The following is a 27158-nucleotide window of genomic DNA, read 5'->3' on the forward strand; positions in this document are numbered from 1 at the left end:
TAGCTCGAACACCTCCCTCCCTCATAGATCCACGACTGGCGCGACTTGGTAAGGGTCTTTGTTGGGAACTTTTAGGGCACATACGTGCGCCTTGGGAACTCTTGGGACCTCAAAAGTTATTGCCAGGGCCCGGATGAGTCTCTTCGAGACTTCATCCGGTGCTTCTCCAAGAAATGCACTGAGTTGCCAAGCATTGGCAACTCGAAAATTGTCCAAGCTTTCCTTTCTGGCACCACCTGCCGAGACCTAGTCTGAGAGTTGGGCCGGAACATGCCGACCTCAGCGAACGCGCTCCTCGACATCGCCACCAACTTCGCCTCGGGTGAAGAGGCCGTTGGGGCCATCTTCCTCGACAACGACGCCAAGGAGAAGCGGAGGGACGAGGCCCTCGAGGCCTCAGCTCCCCACCTCCCCAAGAAAAAGAAGAAGGGTTGCCAGGGGAAGCAAGAAGTCCTCAAGGCTGGCCTAGTCACGGCCGTAGAGCGCAAGAATCCCCGAGGCCCCAAAGGCCCTGGGCTCTTCGACGACATGCTTAAGAAACCCTGCCCTTACCACCAGGGCCCGGTGAAGCATGCCCTCGAGGAGTGCACCATGCTCCAGCATTACTATGCCAAGCTCGGGCTCCTAGACAACGATGCCAAGGGGAGGGGGCACCGGCGATAGGGACGACGATAAGGACGACAGTTTCCCCGAGGTGCACAACGCATTCATGATCTTCGGCGGACCTTCAGTGTGCCTCATGGCATGCCAGCGGAAGAGGGAGCACCGGGAGGTCTTCTCGGTGAAGGTGGCCGCTCCCCAGTACCTCAACTGGTCTCAGGAGGCAATCACCTTTGACCAGGACGACCATCCCGATTATGTCCCAAATCCTAGGCAGTACCCACTTGTCGTCGACCCCATCATCGGCAACACCCGGCTCACTAAGGTATTGATGGACGGAGGCAGCGGCCTCAACATCCTCTACGCCAACACCCTAGAACTCCTGGAGCTCGACCAGTCGCAGCTCCGGGGTGGCGCCGCGTCTTTCCACGGCATTGTGCCGGGGAAACGCACGCGACCCCTTGGGCGCGTCGACCTGCCCGTCTGCTTCGGTACTCCCACCAACTACCACAAGGAGGTCCTCACCTTCAAGGTGGTTGGGTTCAAGGGAACTTACCAGTTACCATGCCATCCTAGGGCAGCCGTGCTATGCCAAGTTCATGGCGGTCCCCAACTACACGTACCTCAAGCTCAAGATGTCGGGCCCCAATGGTGTCATCACTATCGAGTCCACGTACGAGCATGCAAACGACTGCGACGTCGAGTGCATCGAGTACACCGAGGCTATCATAGAAGCTGAGACCCTCATCGTTAACCTCGACCAACTCGGTAGCAAGGCGCCTGACTCCAAGCATCGCGCTAGGACTTTTGAGCCCACGGAGGCCATCAAGCTTATCCCGGTCGACCCCACCTGCCACGATGATCAGACGCTGAGGATCAGCGCCATCCTCAACATCAAATAGGAAGCCATGCTCGTTGACTTTCTTCATGCGAATGCTGACATGTTCGCATGGAGTCCCTCGGACATGCCGGGCATACCGAGGGAGGTCGCCGAGCATGCCTTAGACATCCGGGCCGGCTCCAGACCGGTGAAGCAACGTCTATGCCGATTCGATGAGGAAAAGCGCAGGGCCATCGGTGAGGAGGTATAGAAGCTGTTGGTGGCTGGGTTCATCAAAGAAGTATCCCACCCGGAGTGGTTAACTAATCCCGTATTAGTTAAGAAGAAAAATAGGAAGTGGAGAATGTGTGTAGACTGCATCGGTCTAAACAAAGCATATCCAAAAGTCCCTTTCCCATTACCCCGAATCGACCAAATCATCGACTCCACTGCGGGATGTGAAACCCTAACCTTCCTTGATGCATATTCCGGTTACCATCAGATCAAGATGAAAGAGTCTGACTAGCTCGTGACTTCTTTCATCACACCATTTGGCATGAACTGTTATGTGACTATGCCGTTCGGCCTCAGAAATGCAGGAGCCACATACCAGTGGTGCATGACCCATGTCTTTAGTGAGCACATCGGGCGGACCGTTGAGGCCTACGTGGACGACATTGTGGTCAAGTCTAGGAAGACCAGTAATCTCGTCAGCGACTTGGGAGTAGCCTTCAGATGCCTCAGGGAAAAGGGCATCAAGCTTAACCCTAAAAAGTGTGTCTTCGGGGCCCCCCGAGGCATGCTTTTAGGATTCATAGTCTCGGAACGCGGCATCAAGGCCAACCCAGAGAAGGTCTCGATCGTGATCAACATGGGGCCGATTCGAGACCTCAAGGGAGTATAGAGGATTATGGGATGCCTTGCGGCCCTGAGCCGCTTCATCTCGCGCCTTGGCGAAAAAGGCTTGCCTCTGTATCACCTCTTGAGGAAATCAGAACGCTTTTCTTGGACCCTCGAGGCTGAAGAAGCCCTCGCCAAACTCAAGGCATTGCTCACCAATCCTCTCGTCCTGGTACCACCAGCCAAGGGTGAGGCTCTCTTGCTCTACGTCATTGCAACGACCCAAGTGGTCAGCGTGGCTATAGTAGTTGAAAGGCAGGAAGAGGGGCATGCTCTACCCATCCAATGACCTATTTACTTCATCAGCAAAGTACTCTTAGAGACCAAAACACGCTACCCCCACATCCAGAAACTAATCTACGCCGTAGTCTTGGCTCGACGCAAGCTGCGTCACTACTTCGAATCCCACTCGGTAACCGTGGTGTCGTCTTTCCCCCTAGGGGAGATAATCCATAACCGGGAGACCTTGGGTAGGATAGCCAAGTGGGCCATCAAACTCATGGGGGAGGCTCTATCCTTTGTGCCTCAGAAAGCAATCAAGTCTCAGGTCTTGGTCGATTTTGTGGCAGAGTGGATCGACATCCAATTGCCACCTGCCCAAGTCCAGGTGGAATGCTGGACCATATACTTCGATGGGTCCCTGATGAAGACCGGGGCGGGTGCAGGTCTACTCTTCATCTCACCCCTCGGAGTACACATGTGCTACATGATTCGGCTCCACTTCGCCGCCTCCAACAACGCAGCCAAGTATGAAGCCCTCGTCAATGGCTTCCAAATCACCGTCGAACTTGGAGTACGGCGTCTCGACGTACGGGGCGATTCGCAGCTCGTTGTCGATCAAGTGATGAAGGAGTCGAACTACCATGACCTCAAAATGGAGGCATACTACAAGCTGGTACATCGCCTTGAAGACAAGTTCGATGGTCTCGAACTCAACCACATCGCGTGCAAATTCAACGAGGTCGCGGACGAACTAGCAAAGATGGCGTCGGCGTGGGCTCCGGTTCCCCCAAACGTCTTCGTCAAAGACCTCCACAAACCTTCCATCGACTGTGCCTTGGCGATGGAGGAGGCCCCAGCGGTCGAGCCCCCTGCAGGGCTCGGGGCCCCCTCTGTCGCCGAGACTCCTTCGGCTGAGCCCGAGGTCATGGAAGTTAACACGGAGCCTCCCGAAGCCAACCAGGGCACGGACTGGCGAGTCCCGTTCCTTGATTGCCTCGTCCGAGGAGAGCTTCCCACTAATAGGACCGAAGCCTGGTGGCTTGCTCGGCGAGCCAAGACTTATGTTCTCAGTGACGGCGAATTATACAGGCGAAGCCCATCTGGCGTCCTCCAACGATGCATCACTACCGAGGCAGGTCGAGCCCTACTTTGGGACTTGCACGTGGGAGCCTGCGGGCACCATGCGGCACCTCGGACGCTCGTCGGAAATGCCTTCCACCAAGGGTTCTACTGGCCAATAGCGGTTGCTGATGCCACCAAGCTCGTACGCTCCTGCGAGGGGTGCCAGTACTACGCACGGCAGACGCACCTCCTGACTCAAGCCCTCCAAACCATCCCTATCACATGGTCGTTCGCCATGTGGGGGCTCGACATGGTTGGGCCTCTACAGAAGGCCCCCGAGGGCTACACCCATCTGCTGGTAGCAATCGATAAGTTGTCCAAGTGGATCGAGGCACATCCGATCAATCGAATCAAGTCCGAGCAAGCGGTGCTGTTATTCACCGATATCATCCACAGGTTCGGGGTTCCGAACACCATCATCACCGACAATGGGACACAATTCACCGGCCAAAAATTCCTGATGTTCTGTGATGACCACCACATCTGTGTGGCCTAGTTGGCCGTAGGACACCCTAGGACAAATGGCCAAGTAGAGCGTGCCAACGGCATGATCCTACAAGGCCTCAAACCAAGAATATACAACCAATTGAAGAAATTTGGCAAGAAATGGCTTGCCGAACTCCCTTCGGTCATCTGGAGTCTGAGGAACACCCCAAGCTGAGCCACGGGGTTCACACCGTTCTTCCTAGTCTACGGAGCCGAGGCCATCCACCCCACTGACTTGGAATATAGTTCTCCGAGGCTACAGACCTACAACGAGCAAAGTAACCGCACCACCCACGAAGACGCCCACGACCAACTGGAGGAAGCCCGAGATGTTGCGCTGCTACATTTGGCCAAGTATCAGCAAGCCCTGCGACGCTACCAAGCCCGGCGCATTCGAAGCTGAGACCTGAAGGTGGGCGACCTGGTGCTGAGCCTGAGGCAGAGCAACAAGGGCCGCCACAATCTCACCCCGTCGTGGGAAGGACCATACATCATCGCCCAAGTGCTGAAGCCCGGAACCAACAAGCTAGCCAACAAGAAGGGCAAAATCCTCACCAACACTTGGAACATAGAACATCTACGTCGCTTCTACCCTTAAATTTCCAAGCATTGTATACATTGTTTCTCGAAATACAATTAAGAAGCGTTCTTTAGTTGTCCTAATTTTTCGAGAAACCCCCTAGGCCCATCAAGGGCCTCAGCGATACGATAACTCCATTAGGGAGACTCGGCTCTGCCTTTGTAAAACCGAGCCTCCCTTAGGGGCTAGAAGGGGGGGACTCCCCCCTAACTCCCACGCACCATTTTTTAGTCATTTTTTGAAAAAAAAAACTACGCCAAACTCTCTATCACGCTCTGACAAGTCAATTGTAAAAGACCTAAGGACCGAAAGTCTGTCTCAGGGCCAAAAGGTCAGCCGAGTCGCGAGACGGCCTACGCCTCCGGGCTATGGCACTCCCTCACCACCTTTTCGCCCTAGGGACAGCTTAGGCTCCGAGGAAGTCGTTTGCAAGTGATATGCTTAGAAACAAGACAGAGGGTAGACGCTCGGAAATACAACAAAGAAAAACGATTAAGAAGCATAGACGCATAAGTATTTCAAAAAGGCCTCGATAGGCCACCAGCGTTATGATATGGTAATATAATCCCTAATTTATTTACATGGCCTCTTGGGCCCAGGTCAGGGCTCGGGGTCTCCAGCATCGGTGGACGGTGGGAGAGGGATCACCTCCTCTTCAAACAGCCTGGCCAGCGCCGTGCCGGGGCCCTCAGCTGCCTCCATCAGCTTTGCGACCTCCTCGTCGGCCTCCTCGTCATCCTCGGGCAAGACATAGCCATCGTGACCTCGGGCGTAGTGCGAGGAGATGACGGCCAGGGCACGCTTGACGCCCGCGTGTAGTGCCCCCTAGAGTCGCTCACGCACTTGGCCGCTCAACGCGACCAAGCGGCTCTTAAGGGAGCTACCTGACTAGGCCCTCTCAACCTCCAGGGCCTCGCATATGGTACAGGTGGCACTCTTCAGCGCGTTGTGCTCCCCGATCTCAGCCTCAAGTGTAACAACCCAAAAATCCACACACCAAAAATCACAACTACAAATTTTTGTTTTGACCCCATGCAATGTTGAGTGCCATGTGTAGGAGCCAACCCTAGGTATTGCATGTAAGTATAATCTAAGTAGTCATTTTCATAACCATATCATGACCCATGTCATATATGAGTGTTTAAATCCCCAACACGTAAAACCTTGCATGCATAATTATTATTGTAACATGTGATTTGGACTTTCATTGCTTATGTGATATGTGACTAACTTCTTTAATAATTGATAAACCTTCAAACAATTAATACTCAACTCAAAGGATAAAATAAAGAAAAGAGGGAGGCAGCAGCTTAGCCCAGCCGAAGCCTCGCCTGCCCTTCCACGTGCGTAGCCCATGAAGCCGGCCTAGCATCGCTGCCCACACGCGCACAGCCACTGACGAGCCAGGCCTGCTCATCAGCCATCACACGTCGCACACAGCCACATCATGCCAAGCGCCTGACGACCTGACCCCGCTTGTCAGCACAGTAGCGTCTTCTTCCCCTCGCCCACGCATTCTCCCCACGTGATCAGGAGCCGACCAGCGTGGCAGCGCATGGGCCTAGGGTCACGCACATTGCATGACCCTATTTCCCTTGCGCCGCGCCTACACTACCGCACGCAAACCGTCGGATGCGCCGCACGCATCACCACCGCCCGATCGTTGTCCGCCATTGGAACCCTTGGAGCTCGGCTATAAAAAGCCAACATCCATGAGACCTAACCCTCAGCCCATTCACCACCGCCGCTGGTGGCATAGCACCACACAGCGTTAAGCCGAGAGAGAGGGAGGAGGGAGAAGCAAGGTGGAGAAGGAAGCCGCTGTGGGGAGGACCTCGCTAGAGCGAGGAGCGCCGCCCCGATCAGCTACAGCGACGTAGCTGCTCGGCATGGCACTACATCACCTCATCATAGCCTCGCCTCGCCACCACACTGCCACCCTACTGCCATGAACCCAATGGTGAGCCATCTTGCTGAGACCACCTCCCTAGCCAAATGGAACGTGCACCGCCATGATAGAAACATGGCTGAAGCTTCGAGCTCTGGCCTAGCCCAACTGGTTACCGAGGGAGACTGCCATGGCCATGCTTGCTGAGACCAAGTATGTGCCATGCGTGCTACCATCAGCCAAAAGGAGGACCCTAGCCATGACGTTGTACATCGAAACAGGAGCACACATGCACGAGCATGCTCACCATGGCCGAGAGCACAACCATGGCGAGACCACCACGTCTTCTACGTCGCAGTAAAAAGCGATGTTGACACCCCGACTGGCACCGCCATGATGAGAGACACACCATGCCCATCTTAGCCAAGGAAGAAGCCCACTAGAGCCCTGCGTTGCCGCACCGCACCTCGTCGGAGCGCCACTGCCTCTGTTTTGCCCCCACCACCATGGTTGGAGCCACTAGGAGCACCAGGAGCTCCTTCAACACACCCACCATGGCCGTAGAAGCACTGTGGAGCCCACACGCTCCTCCAACTAGACTCTCGCTATCACTGTAGCCCTGTCCATACATACCGACGATCCCATGTCGCCGTTCACCGTGGCCGGGACTCTAGGAAGCCCCAGCCACCACCTTGACCCCACCGTTGCACTTGCCGAGGCTTGGCGATGCTTTTGCCTACCTTAATTGAACACCAATGCCATGGGTAAGGCTCGCTGGTGACCTCATCGCCGACGGAAGCCCTGTCGGGAAAGAGTAGGGGATTTTCCCCTCGTCGACCATGTCTCGAGCAGCTCCGCCAAGCACCGACCACGACCACGTTGACCACGTCCCGAGCAGCTCAGCCAAGCACTGACCATGACCACATCGACCATGTCCCGAGCAGGTCCATCGAGCACCGACCACGACCACGTCGACCACGTCCCGAGCAGCTCCGCCGAGCCCCGACCACGACTATGTCGTGCACGTGAACCAAACCCTGGGAAGGAGTAAGTGGACCAAGTCCTTCATAGACCGGCTCTACAGTCTATGGACCAACACAGGCGGGTTCACCATGAGCCATGCCTCGCCTGCGCCCGTGGACCATGGGCCGTTAGTGGCCTAGTAAGACGATGTGGCCGCACCAGCGCGCGCCACGTGGTGGGCCAAAGCCCAGCCCATATCTAGGCCCAACCAGCCTAGTTTCGAGGCCTGGCCTATATTGACCATTGACTGGTCAATGTTGATCGTTGACCAGGGCCACATGTCAGTGATCCAAGAGCCCCTGGTCCCACCTGTCAGTAGCTGATGACGTAGATGACGTCATGCTGGCGTCATGATGACGTCGACGGAACCCCACCTATCAGTACATAACCGAGACGATGACATCATGCTAATGTCGTACTGACTAATGTTAGCATGCCACATGGACCAGTCATAGCGTGACACGTGTCAGCCCTGAATTAATCAACCTTTATCATTTTCAGAAATGATTGAAACTTCGGAAATTCATAACTAATTCATGCGAACTCAGAAAAATACAAGACCAGGACTAAAATTCATCTAAAATCGAGCTCTACGCAATGAACCCATGTTTGAGTGCATTTGGCTCTTTTTGAATTTCCATTGCTTTTGTGCTATTCTATAGACGTCGCTAATGCGACTATAATACGATCATTTGTAGACTCAGAGGAGAACTAGACGGACGAGGACCGAGAGTACCGTGAGGAGTACGAAGATGACTTCACTGAAGGTGCCACATCCTACCCAATCTCATAGCACCTATTACGCTCAAGTTTGGTGATCTTATCTTCAAGCTGTTCTGAATGAATGCTACTTTTGATTCCACCAATACGGCGATGTAATAATTTATGTAATTCTGCACTTTATGTACTCTGATATTATCATTGTATGGATGTGGTATTCGACTGAAATTTAGGTAATATGATCTACAAACGGTCTTATTACACTTCAACTCTGTGGATTTCCCTTCATTGAAATCAGGTCACTTCAGTTGGTATCAGAGCCATACTTGACCATAGGACGAAACCCTCCGAAATGGACGATAGAATAGGACATGAACATCCCTTCTTTCGGTTATATACTGACCCTGCATTCACTTTGATGCAAGGCTTACCTATTATTGACCTGCTAACACCTGTTCCTTAAAACATGCAGATGGCACGAACGTCGACTGGCCGCCTCTAGGACCGCTACCTCTAGACCACGCCAAGCTTACCTTCGACCTACGTGAGCTTAGGGGTTTTACACCAACCCTCTTCTGAGTTCTCGTCATGTTAGGAGTCCCTGATGAGCTTATCAAGGTCACCTGCATCGGAAAGCCAGCTCAGGAAGGAGGAATCGAAGGACCGATTATCACCTCAGTCGAGTTTCTAGCTAGCACTACCTTACCTTCTGTCCTAGCTTTCACCGAGTTGACTATAGAGGACATAGTCGAGGAGGGACTATGAGCTATCTCACACAAGGCACTTCGTAGAGTGATAAGGGACCACTACGAGCACCTAAAGACGACAGAGTTCCGCCTACTTCCCTAAGCCCTCGACCTCAGCCTTACCCCTAGTGAGCAGAGTTTCATAGCCAGTAGGGTTATCTTTGCTGAGGAGGACAGATGCCTTCACATCTTAGCTATTCACCTACTAGAGCAGGATAGGTACGTGACCTAGCTGGAGCAGAGGAGACGTCAGGATCAGGCCCTTCTGTGGGAGTACTAGGAGCGAGACTCACATGGAGCACAGGAGCGAGCTAGTCTGTTTGAGGCAGTTGCCAAGCTATAGGACGAGCTCAACCGTCGTGAAGAAGTCCATAGAGCTGAGGTCGTTGACTTATAGGACAAAGCCGCTGACCTAGGCAACAGGAACTGCTATCTTGATAGCAAGGTCTTGGAGTTGCAGAGGGAGTTGGATGACAAGAAGGCCAAGTTCAATGCAGAGGAGATAAAGAGAGGTCCAAGGGGATTGATATACTAAAAATCCAATCCCGGAACAAGACCATGACTCAGGATCTAGAGGAGCTTAGGAAGAAGGCCGTTCGTAGCCAGGGTCACCTGATCAAGGCACTCAGGCAGAATGAGTACCTACAGGACAAGTGTGAGAGGACTTGGTAGGCTTAGCAAAAGTCTGATAAGAAGTGCCTCAGGAAGATGAAGGGTATGTGGGATCAGCTACCCAAGGAGATTCGTAGCAAGACGAAGCCTAGGATAGAGGAGTTTGAGTTAGCCCCGACTCACCTCAACCTAGATGCCTGCCCTACCCTACCTGGAGCCAAGCCTACTGAGGAGCTCGCTAAGGCCTTGAAGTACGTGTCCCGACTCCATAAGTCTGACGAGGAGATCGAGATCGAGAATAGTCATAGTCCAGCTGTGGTGTACGAGCTAGAGTAGATGACCTTGCGTGGTCATAAGTCATGTCAGTGGCTTCCATAAGTTGTACCCCATGATGTACCCCTTATGAGATGTAATATGAGTCACTATGCGTAGTACGATTCTCGTGAGTCTCTAAGTATAGCTACTGGAGATGATGCTATGTAATAAAACCCATGTAATGAATGTTTTGGATCTTATTGCATCTTATGAATCTTATTGCTTGTTTGTAATGAGTGTTGGATAGTATAAATGTTTTTCTTTAAAATTGTAAAAATCATGTAATCATACTGAATTATAAGCACTTATGGCACAAACACTAAAAATCCTATGATCCGTGTTACAGATGCCGAACCGCCGATCTGCTCGCCTAATAAACCGTGGACGTACGCCCACCCCCGAACTAGTCGAACCAAATGGGGGGTGTTGTGGCAACAACCGTGGCCGTGGCCATGGCTGTGGCCGTGGATGTGGAGGGATACCCTTCAACCTAGAGAATACCCCGCCGCTTGATGAGGAGAACATTCCGCCGCCACCACCACTGACCCTGGCAGAGGTGATGGCGCAATAGACCCAACTTCTTACAGCTCTTATTAACAGAGCAAACCGTCGCCAGGGAGGTCAACAGAATGACTTCCAAAGGAAGCTAGAAGGATTTCTGAAGCTAAGGCCACCTACCTATGATGGCACCGACCCTGACCCACTTGTATCTGATGACTAGCTCAAGGAGATGGAGAAGAAGCTTGACCTCACTACTTTCACCGACGATGAGTGTGTTGGAGCTGCCACACACCAACTCACAGGTGCAACATGCGCCTAGTGGGACAGTTTCAGTGATTCCCATGAGGACCCTGCCAATATCTCGTGGGACGAGTTCACCGAAGCATTCATTGAGTATCACATTCCCAAGGGCATTATGGAGGCCAAAGCCGAGGAGTTCCGCAACATCAAGATGGGAAAGGACAGGGTGACAGAGTACACCACCCGCTTCACCAACCTTCTACGCTATGCACCTTCCTATGTTGTGAACTCTGAGAAGGAGAAGTTGTACTATTACCGCAAGGGACTTAACCCGCACATCAAGTTGAAGTTTGGCAGTATTAAGAGTAACACGCTGCATGCTCTGGTGGATCGCTACATCTAGATTGAGAAGGACCGTGCTGAAGCTGGAGAGGAGTACAGGGAGAGGAAGCGTAAGCCTAAGGAGTCCTTCCATGGCTATGATCGCAAAAGGTTCCATAGAGATGCACCATCCAGGGAACGCTCTTGCCACAACAAGGATGACAACCGTGGATCGAGTAGGGGTAATGGAGGCTACACCACCAAATACTCCTGCCCTGCTCAAGATCGATACACCCGGGACTGATATGCTCAGGACCGCAACACTTAGGACCATTTCAACCATTCCCGCTCAGCAAATGAATGCTCAGCATAGAACTGCTCTACACTAGGCACTGGAAACTGGAAGGCACCCGTGCCAACCCCTACCGGTAGTGCGCCTTTCACCTGCTTCGCTTGTGGCCAACCGGGTCACAAAGCCACTGAGTGCCCTCAGAACTCAGCCGCTCAGATGTCTCAGTTCAAGGGATCTGCTACTCATGGACGTCTCAACCATCTGGACATCGAGGAAGCACAAGCTGCCCCTGACGTTGTGTATGGTATGTTTTTAGTTAATGGCAATACTGCATTAGTTCTATTTGACTCTGGAGCAACTTGTTCTTACATATCATCCAAATTTGCATGAGAGCATGACTTACCTATAACCCCACGTGGAAAGCCTATTATTACTAGTTCACCTTTAGGAGACCTAAAGTGCACCCACATCTATAAGGGAGTGAGTCTTACCATTGAAGGTCTTGTCTTTGACGCCGACCTAACCCTGTTACCTTCCACAAACCTAGATGTCATCTTAGGTATGGATTGGCTAACCATTCACTGAGGCATCATATCATGTTCACCTAGATACGTCTAAGTGACCCACCCATTGGGCCAAGTTATTAGATGTGAACCTCAGTCCGGAAAGTCCACTTCTATCCTATGTGCCCTTAAAGCCAGTTCAGAATCACAAAAAGATGAGAAAACAGTTCATGATGTGCTTGTGGTTAGAGACTATCCCGATGTATTCCCTGAAGAATTACCGGGTATGCCACTAGACCGTGATGTGGAGTTCATCATTGATCTCTTACAAGAAATAGGACCCATTGCCAAGAGACCCTATCGCATGTCAGTTGATGAACTGGCTGAGCTCAAGAAACAACTTGATGAGCTCATCTCGAAGGGATATATCAGACCTAGTGCTTCACCCTAGGGATCCCCCGTTCTGTTTGTTAAGAAGAAGGATGGTTCGATGAGAATGTGCATTGATTACCAGAACTTGAACGTAGTTACCATCAAGAACAAGTACCCCCTACCAACGATTGATGATTTGCTTGATCAGCTTCGAGGTGCCAAGTATTTCTCTAAGATTGATCTTAGATCTGGCTATCATCAGATGAAGATTTGAGAGAGTGACATCCCGAAGACAGCTTTTGTGACTAGATATGGGCAGTTTGAGTTCACTGTGGTGTCCTTTGGACTCACGAATGCTCCTGCATACTTCATGAATATGATGCATAAGGTTTTCATGAATGAACTAGATAAGTTCGTGGTAGCATTCATTGATGACATCCTTGTTTATTCACCCACCGCTGAAGAACACGAACATCATCTGAGAACTGTGCTTGAGAAACTAGCCCAACATCAGCTCTACGCAAAGTTTAGCAAATGCGAGTTTTGGCTATAGAAAGTTGCCTTCTTAGGCCATGTACTATCAATTGAAGGTGTTGCAATTGACCCAACCAAGATTGAAGCTATGAAAGAGTGGGATCAACCCTATAATGTGACAGAAATCAGAAGTTTCTTGGGATTGGCCGGATATTATCGTCGATTCATCAAAAACTTCTCCAAGATAGCTCGTCCAATGACCAACCTTCTGAAGAAGACTAATGAGTTTAAATGGATGCCCGAGTGTGAATAGAGCTTCTAGGAATTAAAACAGAAGCTTACCACAACTCATGTGCTAGCATTGCCTGATATTAGCAAAGATTTCATGGTCTATTGTGATGCATCCCATCAAGGACTTGGTTGTGTACTGATGCAAGATGGAAGAGTGATAGCATATGCGTCTCGACAGTTGAAAGAACACGAGAATCGTTACCCTACTCATGATCTTGAGTTAGCAGCAGTTGTGCATGCCTTGAAGATCTAGAGGCACTACTTGATAGGCAACAAGTGTGATATCTACAACGATCACAAGAGCTTGAAGTACTTTTTCACTCAAGAAGATTTGAATATGAGGCAACGCCGATAGCTAGAATTGATCAAGGACTATGACCTAGAAATTCACTACCATCCGGGAAAAGCTAATGTAGTTGCAGATGCTCTCAGTCGCAAGAGTTACTGTCACACTTTGATCACTGAATCCGTACCACCTGAGCTCAAGGAAGAGAATGAAGATTTCCAACTTGAGATACTACCACAAGGCTTGTTGAATGAGCTCCGCATATAGTATGATCTCATAGATCGCATCCGTCGAGCTCAGAAAAGTTGTGAAGAAATCGAATATCTCCATGGTCTGATGAAACTAGGCTATAAGACCAACCACTAGGAAGATGGACAAGGAACCATCTGGTTCAAGAACATAATCTATGTTCCATCTGACCCATTGCTACGAGAGGAAATTCTGTCAGAAGCTCACAATTCCAAGTAATGTATCCACCCTAGAGGTTCAAAGATGTATCAAGACTTGAAGAAACACTTTTAGTGGAAAGGCATGAAGACAGACATTGCGGGACATGTGGCACGGTGTGACACCTATAATAGAGTCAAGGCTAAACATCAAAGGCCTGCAGGATTGTTGAAGCCTCTTGACATTCCCAAGTGGAAATGGGAGAGCATATCCATGGATTTCATAGTTGGATTACCCCGTTCACAGAAAGGCAATGTTCCATCTGGGTGATTATTGATCGTTTGACCAAGATTGCTCACTTTGTACTAGTTAAGACCAAGACTGATGCCGAAAAGTTAGCAGATCTATATGTTGAGCATATTCTCAGACTGCATGGAGCTCCCTCTAGTATTGTATCTGATCATGGTCCTTAGTTTATGTCCCAATTCTGGGAAGCCCTGCACAAGTCCATTGGAACCAAACTTGATTTCAGTACCGCATATCACCCACAGACAGATGGACAGATAGAACGAGTAAATTAAATCTTAGAAGACATGCTTTGCGCTAGTGTACTGAATTATGGCTCTGATTGGGAGAAATACCTACCCTATGCAGAGTTCTCTTACAACAATAGCTACCAAGCCAGTATCAAGATGTCGCTATTTGAAGCTCTGTATGGCAGACCTTGTAAGACACCTTTGATGTGGTCTCAACCAGGGGAAAGATCGTTCATTAATTCCGCTAAGATCCAAGATGCAGAAGGAGTTGCTCAAGTGAAGGAGAATTTGAGGATTGCTCAAAGTCGATACAAGAGCTATGCTGACAAAAGAAGAATAGAACTTGAGTTCAATGTGGGAGACTTCGTCTATCTCAAGGTATCCCCGCTACGTGGAACTGTCAGATTCCATGTGAAAGAAAAGCTTGCCCCTAGATTTATTGGACCATATAAGATCCGTAAAAGGATTGGAAAGCTCGTCTACAAACTTGAGCTACAAGACAAATTGGTGGGTGTGCATCCTGTATTCTATGTATCACAGCTACGCAAGTGTTTGAGAGTGCCCGATGAAGTAGTTCCAACTGATACACTTGACATTCAAGACACTCTCGAGTATAAAGAACATCCTATCAGAATTCTAGGTAGAGACACCAAAAAGACCCGAAGCAAAACTATTCCTATGTGCAAGATCTAATGGAGCAATCACACTGAGAGAGAAGCAACATGGGAGAAAGAGTTTGACCTTCGGCTACAATATCCTTATCTCTTCGAAGAGCACGTTACGCTTTAATCTCGGGGATGAGATTCTATTAAGGGGGTAGGACTGTAACAACCCAAAAATCCACACACCAAAAATCACAACTACAAATTTTTGTTTTGACCCCATGCAATGCTGAGTGCCATGTGTAGGAGCCAACCCTAGGTATTGCATGTAAGTATAACCTAAGTAGTCATTTTCATAACCATATCATGACCCATGTCATATATGAGTGTTTAAATCCCCAACACGTAAAACCTTGCATGCATAATTATTATTGTAACATGTGATTTGGACTTTCATTGCTTATGTGATACGTGACTAACTTCTTTAATAATTGATAAACCTTCAAACAATTAATACTCAACTCAAAGGATAAAATAAAGAAAAGAGGGAGGCAGCAGCTCAGCCCAGCCAAAGCCTCGCCTGCCCTTCCACGCGCGTAGCCCACGAAGCCAGCCCAGCATCGCCGCCCGCACATGCACAGCCATTGACGAGCCAGGCCCGCTCATCAGCCATCACACGCCGCACGTAGCCACATCACGCCAAGCGCCTGACGACCCGACCCCGCTTGTTAGCACATTAGCGTCTTCTTCCCGTTGCCCACGCATTCTCCCCACACGACCGGGAGCCGACCAGCGTGGTAGGCGTGGGCCTGGGGTCACGCACATCGCATGACCCTATTTCCCTTGCGCCGTGCCTATGCTACCGCACGCAAACCATCGGATGCGCCGCATGCATCACCATCGCTCGATCGTCGTCAGCCATTGGAGCCCTTGGAGCTCGGCTATAAAAAGCCAACATTAGTGAGCCCTAACCCTCAGCCTATTCACCACCGCCATTGGTGGCACATCACCACATAGCGTCAAGCCGAGAGAGAGGGAGGAGGGAGAAGCAAGGTAGAGAAGGAAGCCGCTGCGGGGAGGACCTCGCCGGAGCCAGGAGCGCCGCCCCGATTAGCTACAACGACATAGCTACTCGGCATGGCACTGCATCACCTCATCACGGCCTCACCTCACCACCGCACTGCCACCCTACCACCACGAACCCTACGGTGAGCCATCTTGCTGAGACCACCTCTCTAGCCAAATGGAACATGCACCGCCACGATCGAAACATGGCGGAAGCTTTGAGCTCTGGCCTAGCCCAACTGGTTAGCTAGGGAGACCACCATGGCCACACTTGTCGAGACCCAAGACACGCCGTGCGCACTGCCATCAGCCAAAAGGAGGACCCTAGCCATGACGCTGTACATCGGAACAGGAGCACACATGCACGAGCACGCTCACCATGGCCGAGAGTACAACCATGGCGAGACCACCATGTCTTCTACGTCGTGGTAAAAAGCGACGTTGACACCCTGACTAGCACCGCCCTGACGAGAGACACACCGTGCCCATCTTAGCCAAGGAAGAAGCCCACCGGAGCCCTGTGTTGCCGCACCGCACCTCGTCGGAGCGCCACCACCTCTGTTTTGCCCCACCACTGTGGCCAGAGCCACTAGGAGCACCAGGAGCTCCTTCAACACACCCACCATGGTCGTAGAAGCACCATGGAGCCCACACACTCCTCCAACTAGACTCTCGCTACCACTGCAGCCTGTCCATGCATACCGATGAACCCACGCCGCCGTTCACCATGGCCATGACCCTAGGAAGCCCCAGCCGCCACCTTGACCCCACCGTTGCACTTGCCGAGGCTTGGCGATGCTTTTGCCTACCTTAATTGAACACCAGCGCCGTAGGTAAGGCTCGTCGGTGACCTCACCGCCGGCAGAAGCCCTGTCGGGAAAGAGTAGGGGATTTTCCCCTCATTGACCACGTCCCAAGCAGCTCTGCCGAGCACTGACCATGACCACATCAACCACGTCCCGAGCAGCTCAGCCGAGCACTGACCATGACCACGTCGACCACGTCCTGAGCAGGTCCGCCGAGCACCGACCTTGACCACGTCGACCACATCCCGAGCAGCTCCGCCGAGCCCCGACCACGACCACGTCGTGCACGTGAACCAAACCCTGGGAAGGAGTAAGTGGACCAAGTCCTTTATAGACCGGCTCTGCGGTCTATGGACCAATGCAGGTGGGTTCACCATGAGCCATGCCTCACCTGCGCCCGTGGACCATGGCCTGTTAGTGGCCCAGTAAGACGATGTGGCCGCACCAGCGCGCGCCACATGGCGGGCCAAAGCCCAGCCCGTATCTAGGCCCAACCGCCTAGTTTCGAGGCCCAGCCTATATTGACCATTGACCAGTCAACGTTGATCGTTGATCGGGGCCACATGTCAGTGATCCAAGAGCCCCTGTCCCACCTGCCAGTAGCTGATGACGTAGATGACATCATGCTGGCGTCATGATGATGTCGGCGGAACCCCACCTATCAGTACAGAACTAAGACGATGACATCATGCTGATGTCATACTCACTAATGTCAGCATGCCACGTGGACCAGTCACAGCGTGACACATGTCAGCCCTGAATTAATCAGCCTTTATCATTTTTAGAAATGATTGAAACTTTAGAAATTCATAACTAATTCATGCGAACTCAGAAAAATACAAGACCAGGACCAAAATTCATCTAAAATCAAGCTCTATGTAATGAACCCATATTTGAGTGCATTTGGTTCTTTTTGAATTTCCATTGCTTTTGTGCTATTCTATAGACATCGCTAACGCGACTATAATACGATCGTTTGTAGACTCGGAGGAGAACCAGACGAACAAGGACCGAGAGTACCGTGAGGAGTACGGAGACGACTTCACTGAAGGTGCCACATCCCACCCAATCTCATAGCACCTATTACGCATGGCTAATATAGAACTGCTATTGCTTTACTTACTGTTATATTCACACTATGATAGGACTTGCATGGTAGTATGCTTACTTGATGGCCTTTATCTTGATGCAACCTTACCTCTGCTTACCCTGCTATTAGGCTAGACACATGCTTGCTGCTATATTTCATTGCTTATTACTTCTACTACACTTGTACTACACTGATGCGTGGTGGAAACTGGAGATATCTGGACTATGGGGAGAGTGATGCTTGTGTGACTTGGGTGCGTGGAGGGTGAGGGTTGTGTTGACCAAGTTGGAGTATACGACGAGCCTAGGGCAAGTCTTGCCATGTGGTGCTACCTGGGCACCCCTAGAAATGGATACCTGTGCTGGGTAAATGGTATATGAGGTGGCCCTGGGTGTGAACCTATGATGGGGGGAGCCCGGGGTGGAGGTGCTGTGGTGGCACGATAAATGGAAACCCTGATGAAGACATTCTGGCTTGGTCATCCCTAAGGACTTACTAGTACTCAGATTCACCAGAAAGCCTTATGTACCACTCACCCTATATGGTGCAGGACGGCCGGACTACTTGGTAGGATATTGCCACTACTGCTAGGTTGATAGCGGACAGTGTAAGGAGGTATGGGGCATGGAGGATTTCCCCCACACCCTTCTGAGACTTCATGGAGACCTTGTGGACTCGGCTCATGACTCACAGTTTCAGCCACCCCAGACTAGACTTGGGGTGTACTAGGGCTGAATGGTAGAGTGGCATTATCCTAGGCTAGCAAGCGGCCGAAATTAGCCCAGTTGATGACGATCAGCGAGGAAGGCGGATATTGTGGTTATGTAAAACCTCTACAGAGTGTATGGTTGATCGATCGATACATATGCTGACTTGTCGGCTATGGACCTTTCCTAGGTTTCGCTTAAACTAGATAGTGAGATGAGTCCTTCTCTTCTTCCCCTAGGAGAGAGTGTCGGTCGTAGCCAGGGGCTATAGGCCATGAGACAGTGCCGAGAGGGAGTTGGCCTATCGACTGAGCGATGGTATGGTGATGATGTGGAGATGGTGGTATATCGATCCTAGGATCGAAACCTAGCTCTAGACAGAAATGGGGTGGAATGGGTGTGGGAGTGGTGTTCAAACTTGACCAACTATTATTATATACTTGATATGCTAAAACATAGGAAACCCTAGCCTTATAGGTTCTTTTTGATTATATCCAACTTGCATCCAATTTCCACAAAGCAATGCTCATAGGGTGGGAGTGGCCAGTACAAATCGTACTGATAAATTTTGGCACACAGGTTCTGCTGAGGAGTATAGCTCCGAGGAGTTTGACGGTTGAGGGGTTCATTCCTATGCTCGAGTTTGGCGATCTTATCTTCAAGCTGTTCTGAATGAATGCTACTTTTGATTCCGCCAATGCGGCGATGTAATAATTTATGTAATTTCGCACTTTATGTACTCTAATATTATCATTGTATAGATGTGGTATTCGACTGGAATTTGGGTAATATGATCTACAAACGGTCTTATTACACTTCGACTCTGTGGATTTCCCTTCGTGGAAATCAGGTCGCTTCATCAAGCACCGCCTACACCACGACAGAGGCCTCGGCTGCCCGGGTGACCTCCTTCTCCAACTCTGTGCCAAGAGGAAATGGAATGGGGTTGAGCGCAAAGGGAAACAAGCCAAATAGGGGCAGAAGCCTATGGGACTCACCCTCAGCCTTCTCCTCCCAGCGCTGGGCCTCGACCCGAGAGGCCTCGACTTTCTCCTTCCAGCGCTGGGCCTCGACTCGAGAGGCCTCGGCCTTCTCCTTATAGCCCTAGACTTCGACCCGAGAAGCCTCAGTCGCCATGGAAGCCTCTTTCTCTAGCTCTGCACCACGCTAGGGAGTTGGGAGTCGAACACAAGAAAAACAAATAAAATAAAGGGAACAGGACTCACCCTCGACCTTTCCCTTCTAGACCACAGCCTCAGTCTGGAAGGCCTCAGCCACCTCGAGGGCCTCTGCTAGGGAGCCTTTCATCAGCAGGTGCGCACCCTGCTCCACCCCTAGCTGCCCAGTGAGGGCCTTGGCAGAGGTCGTTGCTTCTTCAGCCCAAGACCAAAAGGTGTCCCGATCGTCGGCCACCCGGATCAGCTCCTCCTCCAGCTCCTTGACCTGCGCCGTCAAAGGGGCGACCTGCTCCTGAGCCATGGCCGCCTTGGCCTTCATATCGACACAGCGAAGGTGGAGGTCATCTACCTCCGCGCTCCACACCGACAGAAGCTCGTTGGCATCAGCAAGCAAGCCCTTCTGCCGCTGGAGCTGGTCCTAGACGTCCCTCTCCCATCGGAGGAACAATGACTTCCCGAGGGACTGGGTCTCGAGCTCCTAGATAGGCAAAACAGGGGTCATTCACTACGAGAAAACTCAGAAAAAGACAACACCACATGAGAAAAGAAGGCGCAAAACTAGGCGACCTCGGACAGATCGTCGACCACGACGGACAGCGCTGTCCGTAGTGACCGCTCCGCCAGCTAGCGGTATTGCTCGAAGGTGTCCTAGCACCCCCCTCGACCGCGTCCTCAAGGGCAAATAGAGGCTCCCCTTCAGGATCGTCCCGGCTCTACCACAAGACACGTGGGTGATCCCAACTGCAGGGCTCGGGCCGTACCCGCACAAGGGCTGAGCTTCCCTCACCCGAGGTCAGAGCTGGCTCCTTCATGGTGCCAGCCACCTCGACGTCGACCACCTCATTCGCCCGGGAAGTATCGTCGGAGGAGACTGAATGGACCTCTGCTTCCTAGGCGCTCTCCTGCAACGGCGGTGGGCCTTGGACCGGCGGCGGTATTGAGGCTTGTCCTGCCTCCACCTCCACTTCCTAGGCCGCTGGCTTTGCCGCGCTCACACCGGCTCCTGCCACCCTGGCCTCGGTGGTCCTGGGCACCTCGGCCTCTATCGCCTCAACCTCAGAAGTCCGGGGGGCCTCTGTCTCACCCTCGGTGGCCTCGACAACTGAGGGCGCCTCGGCCCCATCTGACTCGCGGGCCTCGGCCTCATGGGGCGTAGACATTTCCTCCCCCACTCGCTCCATGGCCGCCCTGGTAACCTCCCCCTGGGTGACCAGCTCCTTCGAGTCGACCTCACCGAGGCCCCGCCACGTTGTACAGCGGCCTATGCCTCCACCACCTGATGAGCGGTGGAGCCCATGCTCACCTTGAGCGACTTAAGCGGTGCCAGGGCAGGCACCTCCGCCTTACGCTTCCGGCTGAATGCAAAACACCCACTTGGTCAGCATACGACCATAAAGCAAGCGGGAAATGATGCGAACTCCATCGTAAAAACACTCACCTCGAGCAGGGGGGCAACCGCTTCGGCACTGCGACCTGCCTCTACAACAGCGGTGGCGGCGGTGGTGGCATGGCCCCCGTATCCGTTAGTGCCAGCCGGCCCTCGCTGGACTCCGACACCCCCTCGGTCCTCTACGGGGGCAGTTGTGTAGCCCCCGCCGCCACCTACTCCACCTTTGTTGTTGAGCCCACCGGGCTGACGGTGCATTTTCCCAACGCCCGCGCCTCAGGCATGTCGGCCTCGGCCCTAGGGCGGGTGATCACCGGCCTCGAGGCGTCTCCACCTCCTCCTGGAAGCGCCGAGCTGCTCGCCGACACCCCGAGCACTATCTCCCCAATGTTGGGGAGATGGTCCAGGGGACCTCGCCCCATCTTGCTCTCGTCATCTCCATCCGAAGCATCCATCGACAGTGACGGCGATGGGGATGCCTCTAACGGGAGACCGTCCTGCCTCTGCTACCGGTGGCGCTTCTCCAGTCTCTCGTGCACAAGGATCTTCCTCGTATGCTTTGCCTCCTTGACGTCCTTTCGCCTCTTATGCGCCTTGGCGTGTGCCCGGTTCACCGCCCGCCGCGCTGCGTCCTCCGGGGTGGTGGAGGCGCTGTGGCGGGGAGGCTCGCACGTCTCTCATCCCCTATAGGAACGGCGAACGCAAATAAAGAACCGGAAAATGGTAAGGGACGAGGAGGCCTCGGGGGCCGCAGCAGCATGTGACTTACTAAAGAAAGGTACCCCTACAATGGGCGCATCATGAACGGGGTCAGACCACCGATCTTCAGCCACCCCTCCATCGTCTCTCTCACCCGACGAAGAATCTCCTCGTCAGAGAGGATGGAGGCGGACATCCGGATACCCTTGATCAGCTCGTTTGGTCTCATCTTGAACAGGCACCGGCGCTGAGCCATCAGCGGCAGCACCCTCCGATGGTGGAAGGCCGCCACAACCACAGCGGTCGTGAGGCCATGGCCACGTAGCCTCTCCAGTCCCTCCAGGAGCGGCTGCAACTTGGGCTGATCCCCCTTCGGGACGCCATACTTCCACTTCTCCGGATAGCTCTCCACGATCCGCCCGGTGTAGGGGGGAAGTCCACCGTTGTCGTTGCAGAGGTAGAACCAGCTGGTGTACTAGCGGCGATTGGTTGACATGAGCTGGGCTAGGATGTAAGGCTGCTGACGGTCTTGGCACACTTAGAGAGTGCAGCCGCCGGCCCTCACCGCCTTCCTCATGCCCGTCATGCCCGTCGGCTTGGTGGTATGCCCCGCCCGGAAGAGGTGGAGCCATAGCTCCCAATGGGGGCAATCCCCAGATACCCCTCGCAGACGGCAATGAAGATGGCCGCCTACGCGACGGAGTTGGGGTTGAAGTTGTGGAGCTCCACGCCATAGTAGTGTGGGAGCGCCCGCATGAACCGGTCCGCCGGCAGGCTGAGACCGCGCTCGTGGAAGGACACGAAGCTCACAACATAGCCATCATGCAGCCTCAGCTCTAGCTCGCCCGATGGAGCAACCCACTCCGGCCTGTTGGGGTCGGTAACCGGATGGAGAAGGCCGTCGTCGACAAGCGACTGGAGCGTCTCCGCGGATACGTCGGACTGACCCCAAGCGTCCGCCTCAATGACGACAGTGCCAGCCTTGAGTGCGGTGGGGAAAGCAACTACGACCGTAAGCCTCTCTCTCTCTCTCTCTGCTTCGCCCTTCTCCTTTCTTCTCCCCGGGACTCTCTATTCCTAGCAACAGCCCGAGGGTGGCAAAGGCGAATGCAGGCAAGGTAAGGAGGGGAGGGGCGAGGCTTGTTGCGTATTTATGCGGGAAGGAGGCAAAACGGATGGGCGACAAAATCGGGGAAGTTTCCCTTAAATCTAATACAGTTAATCCAGATCCGATGTTACCGCCCATGTACCCACCTTTTCCTCATTAAATTGCGTGAACAGTTATGTTCCATCCGCTGACATGGCGTTGCGTTCGACCGCTGCAGTGGCAGGCGTCGTTCCGCCTCCCCGAGAAAATCGCCTCAAAAGGCGTGCCTACCGTTGTCAAACCGGTGGGGGGAGGAATATCCCCCACCTGATTCCTTTTAGACGAAGGAACTGGGCGCCAAGCCTGTTACGGTCTAGGGGTTCGAAGGCTAGGCCCCCAAGAGTTTTGATAGTCACCCCAGGGTAATAGAGTCAGGGACGACTATGGGCAAGCCCATACGAGGCCGAGACCCAAGCAAGCGAAACGCTTGGGATGCCCTAAGTCGTGTCTGAGACCAGCAGAGAGGTCTTCGAATAGGATCCCATCGTAGGGAGGCACCGAGCCACTAGGGCTCATCGAATGGCCCTGGCACCCACTAGAGAAACCCTCTGGTACTCTTGGAGTGTGTCTTTGGACTGCTAGCCAACCCCTATCGAATGGGGCATGGGCCTCCACTCGGACTTACCCGATAACAGCTCACCGAAAGTGCCATCGCTCGCGCCCATCGAGGGTAGCCTGGCATATTCCACCCCTCCTTCCGAACAAAAAGGATGCGTGAGGGCCGTACAAAAAGCTAGGGGAACCCCTAATGGCCCTCTCACTCCGTGCAGAGGCTAGGGGGCTCTTCCTGCAACCTTGCCGAGACCCAGCGACCCAGGCTCGCACTCGAGGGGACTCGGCAAATAACCCCTCCTTCTGAACGAAAAGGATGCGCAAGGGTCATACAAAAAGCTAGGGGAACTCCTGATGGCCCTCTCGCTCTGTGCAGAGGCTAGGGGGCTCTTCCTGCAACCTTGCCGAGACCCAGCGACCTAGGCTCGCACTCAAAGGGCCTCGGCAAACAACCCCTCCGTCCGAACAGAAAGGACGCGCGAGGGTCACACCAAAAGCCAGGGGAACCCCAGACGGCCCTCTCGCTCTGTGCAAAGGCTAGGGGGCTCTTCCTGCAACTTCACTGAGACCCAGCGACCTAGGCTCGCACTCAAGGGGGCTCAGCGAACAACCCCTCTGTCTGAACGAAAAGAATGCGCGAGGGTCGCACAAAAAGCTAGGAGAACCCCCGACCGCCTTCTCGCTCCATGCGGAGGCTCGGGGGCTCTTCCTGCACCTAGGACGAAGACAAGCGACCCGAGCTCGCGCTCAAAGGCCTAGAAAAATGCGAAAAAGGGCATCGAGCCCGTTATAGTCTAGGGTTCGATGGCTAGGCCCCCGAGGGTTTCGACAGCCGCCCCAGGACAGTAGAGTTAGGGACAACTATGGGCAAGCCCATGCATGGCCAAGGCCCGAGCAAACGATTGCTCGAGACGCCCTAAGTCGTGTCCGAGACCGGCATGGAGGTCTCTGAATGGGATCCCACCGTAGGGAGGCACCGAGCCACTGGGGCCCATCGAACGGCCCCGGCACCCACTAGAGAAGTCCTCTGGTACTCTTGGAGTGTGTCTCTAGACCGCTAGCCGACCCCTATCGAACAGGGCATAGGCCTCCACTTGGACTTACCCGATAATAGCTCACCGGAGGTGTCACTGCTCGCGCCCACCGAGGGTAGCATGACATCCTCCACCCCTCCTTTCGAACAAAAAGGATGCGTGAGGGCCGCACAAAAAGCCAGGGGAACCTCTGACGGCCCACTCGCTCCATGCAGAGGCTAGGGGGCTCTTCCTGCAACCTTGCCGAGGCTCAGCGACCCGAACTCGCACTCATGGGCTCAACAAATGCAATAAAACCCCTCTCACGACGTAAGAAAAGCCCCTGGAGGAATAAATCCACTCCTCTAGGGCCTCGGGGGCTACACCCGGTGGGTGCGCTCGCGCGCATCCAGCAAGGCCTCGAGTACGAAACACTATCCCGCCAGGAGCTGCTGCGAGCCGAGCCTCGTCAAAACCTCAAAGAGAGCGCTCACACTCTCCCTGAGGCTCGGAGGCTACTATCAGGTACTACTATAAGGGGTCCCCTAAGCAACAATCGAAAAACTCGCTTAGACCCCGTAAAAAATCAAAGCCAAGGGACAACTATTGGCTAAACCCCGGCCATGTCCGAGGCCACCTACTCTCCGTCTCGCTAGAGGCCTCGCACGAAAGGTCTCGGACGGCCTACCGAATTTCTGCCTCGCTCGAGGTCTCACGCGAAAGGCCTCGGCCGAGGATCCGATTCTCCATCTCGCCCGAGGCCCCGCGTGTACGGCCTCGGACGAGACACCGAATCTCCGTCCCGCTCGAAGCCGGCTCGGCAATAACTCCGTCGCCTCTACCTCGACCGATCTCCCCAACAGAGCATCACGACCAATTAATGCGACCAACCACTCCCGCGATATCAACCGAACGATAGCTCGACACAGCGGAGTGGCCGGCGAGATGCCAGTCACATCGAAGCCATGCCGTCCAGGACCGGATAGGGCAGGGGTTACCGGCTGTTGTGCTTAGCACTGTGCCCACGACTGACACCCATACCGTACTATGCTACCTAACCCCTGCTCCAGGAACAGCGTGGCGTGGGGAGTCCCAGGTTAATATAGCCTCAGAATCAGTATACAGGACCAATCACTCCCTCCACGCCTCGGCAGTCTACTTCAGGGTCTCGACAACCTTGGGATTCGCGCCCGTCGAGCCCCTCCACGACGGCTCGGCCTCGGCACCAACTAAGCCTTGGCTCTTCACGCGGTCAACACACAGCAACCAGCACGTCGCTTGCCAGGCCCTGCGTCAAGCCATCACTGGAGCTCCCACGTCGCGTAGGATCGGATGTGACCGGCGCGTTGCTCCAGTACTTCAAGGGCAGGACCACTCCATCAACCATGCCGCCACAATAACAGGCTACAGGGCTCGGATATGCCGCCTCTGTTCGCACGACGCCACGTAGCTAACACATGTATCATCCCTGTCCCCCCCCTTTTACTATAAAAGGGAGGGACCGGGGCCGTTTCTAGGGACGACCAGTTCAGGCTCACGAGCTCACAAGGTAGACAAACACACACTCAACACTTTGTAACGCGCACTCTTCCCCACTGCTGGAGATCAATATCTCAAGCAATCCACACCGCTCCACGCCGAGACCTGAGACCAGCCCCCTCTCTCACCCTGCTTGTAACCCCCTACTACAAGCACTTCGGTGCAAGGAATACAAGATCGATTTCTCAGACTGGATGTAGGGCACCTATTGCCTGAACTAATATAAACCTTGTCTCTTTGCATCACCATCCAAAATTAGTAGCACGCAGTACATTTTTACTAGTTGATCGAGGAACCGCCGGTCCGAAACACCGACACCAGGCAAATTATAATGATACGCCATTCCATCCTATTATACAATTCCTTTCTCAGGCAAAGCAAGGGTCTTCTAATTACCTCCTGGAGCATCGCTGAGAGATCATGCCTAATAATTGATGGATCAAGATGCCATAAAAGCAACCTACCACGGACAGAAGATATAACTAAATCAGTATACTCCATGCAGTGACAACAAAGATACACTTAAGCATAATTATAGAAAGCAGATGCTTAAAAGTCCATACAGTGACAACAAAGATACACTTAAGCATAATTAAGATGGTACTGCCTGTCAGTGTACTACAGATAAAAATAAAGTATAGTGGTTTGCTGGTGAGCAACAACACTACAGAGCAGGGGCGGAGACAGGGCCGGTGCTGATGTTCAATGATAATATTATTTTGGTAGCTCAGTGCAACTATTGTTGGATTGGTTTGACTTATAAGTCAAGTATTATTGGCTAGTTTGGTGTGAGAGAAAAATACTGTTCGTTGGCTGATAAGCCATAACTTATAAGCCAAATACGACCAAACGAACGGGCTATATATTATACATAGAATTGAATATGCGTTAATCATATATAAGACCTGCAGTGTACTTAGCACCCCTCTTGGTTAAGTTCTGGCTCCGCCCCCACTACAAAGATTATTATCCAGTAAGCACAAAATTGCACTCAAGATACCCCTTCGCACTTTACAAGCACTCCTCAAATTCCAAATGTAAGTTGTTTTAGAATCTGTGTTGGTCAAACACTCAAACTTCTTAAAATTCTCACCATCAATATATAAACAGCTATTAAGACTCAGAACACAAACTTG

General features: G+C 52.7%; 1 pseudogene; it reads right to left on the minus strand.

Annotated features, from left to right (window-relative positions):
* The window catches only part of LOC136525653 (uncharacterized), a 34920-nt pseudogene that overhangs the window by 4799 nt on the left and 2963 nt on the right, over window positions 1-27158 (minus strand).

The sequence above is a fragment of the Miscanthus floridulus genome, chromosome 19 (assembly GCF_019320115.1).
Source record: "Miscanthus floridulus cultivar M001 chromosome 19, ASM1932011v1, whole genome shotgun sequence".
NCBI classification, from domain to species: domain Eukaryota; kingdom Viridiplantae; phylum Streptophyta; class Magnoliopsida; order Poales; family Poaceae; genus Miscanthus; species Miscanthus floridulus.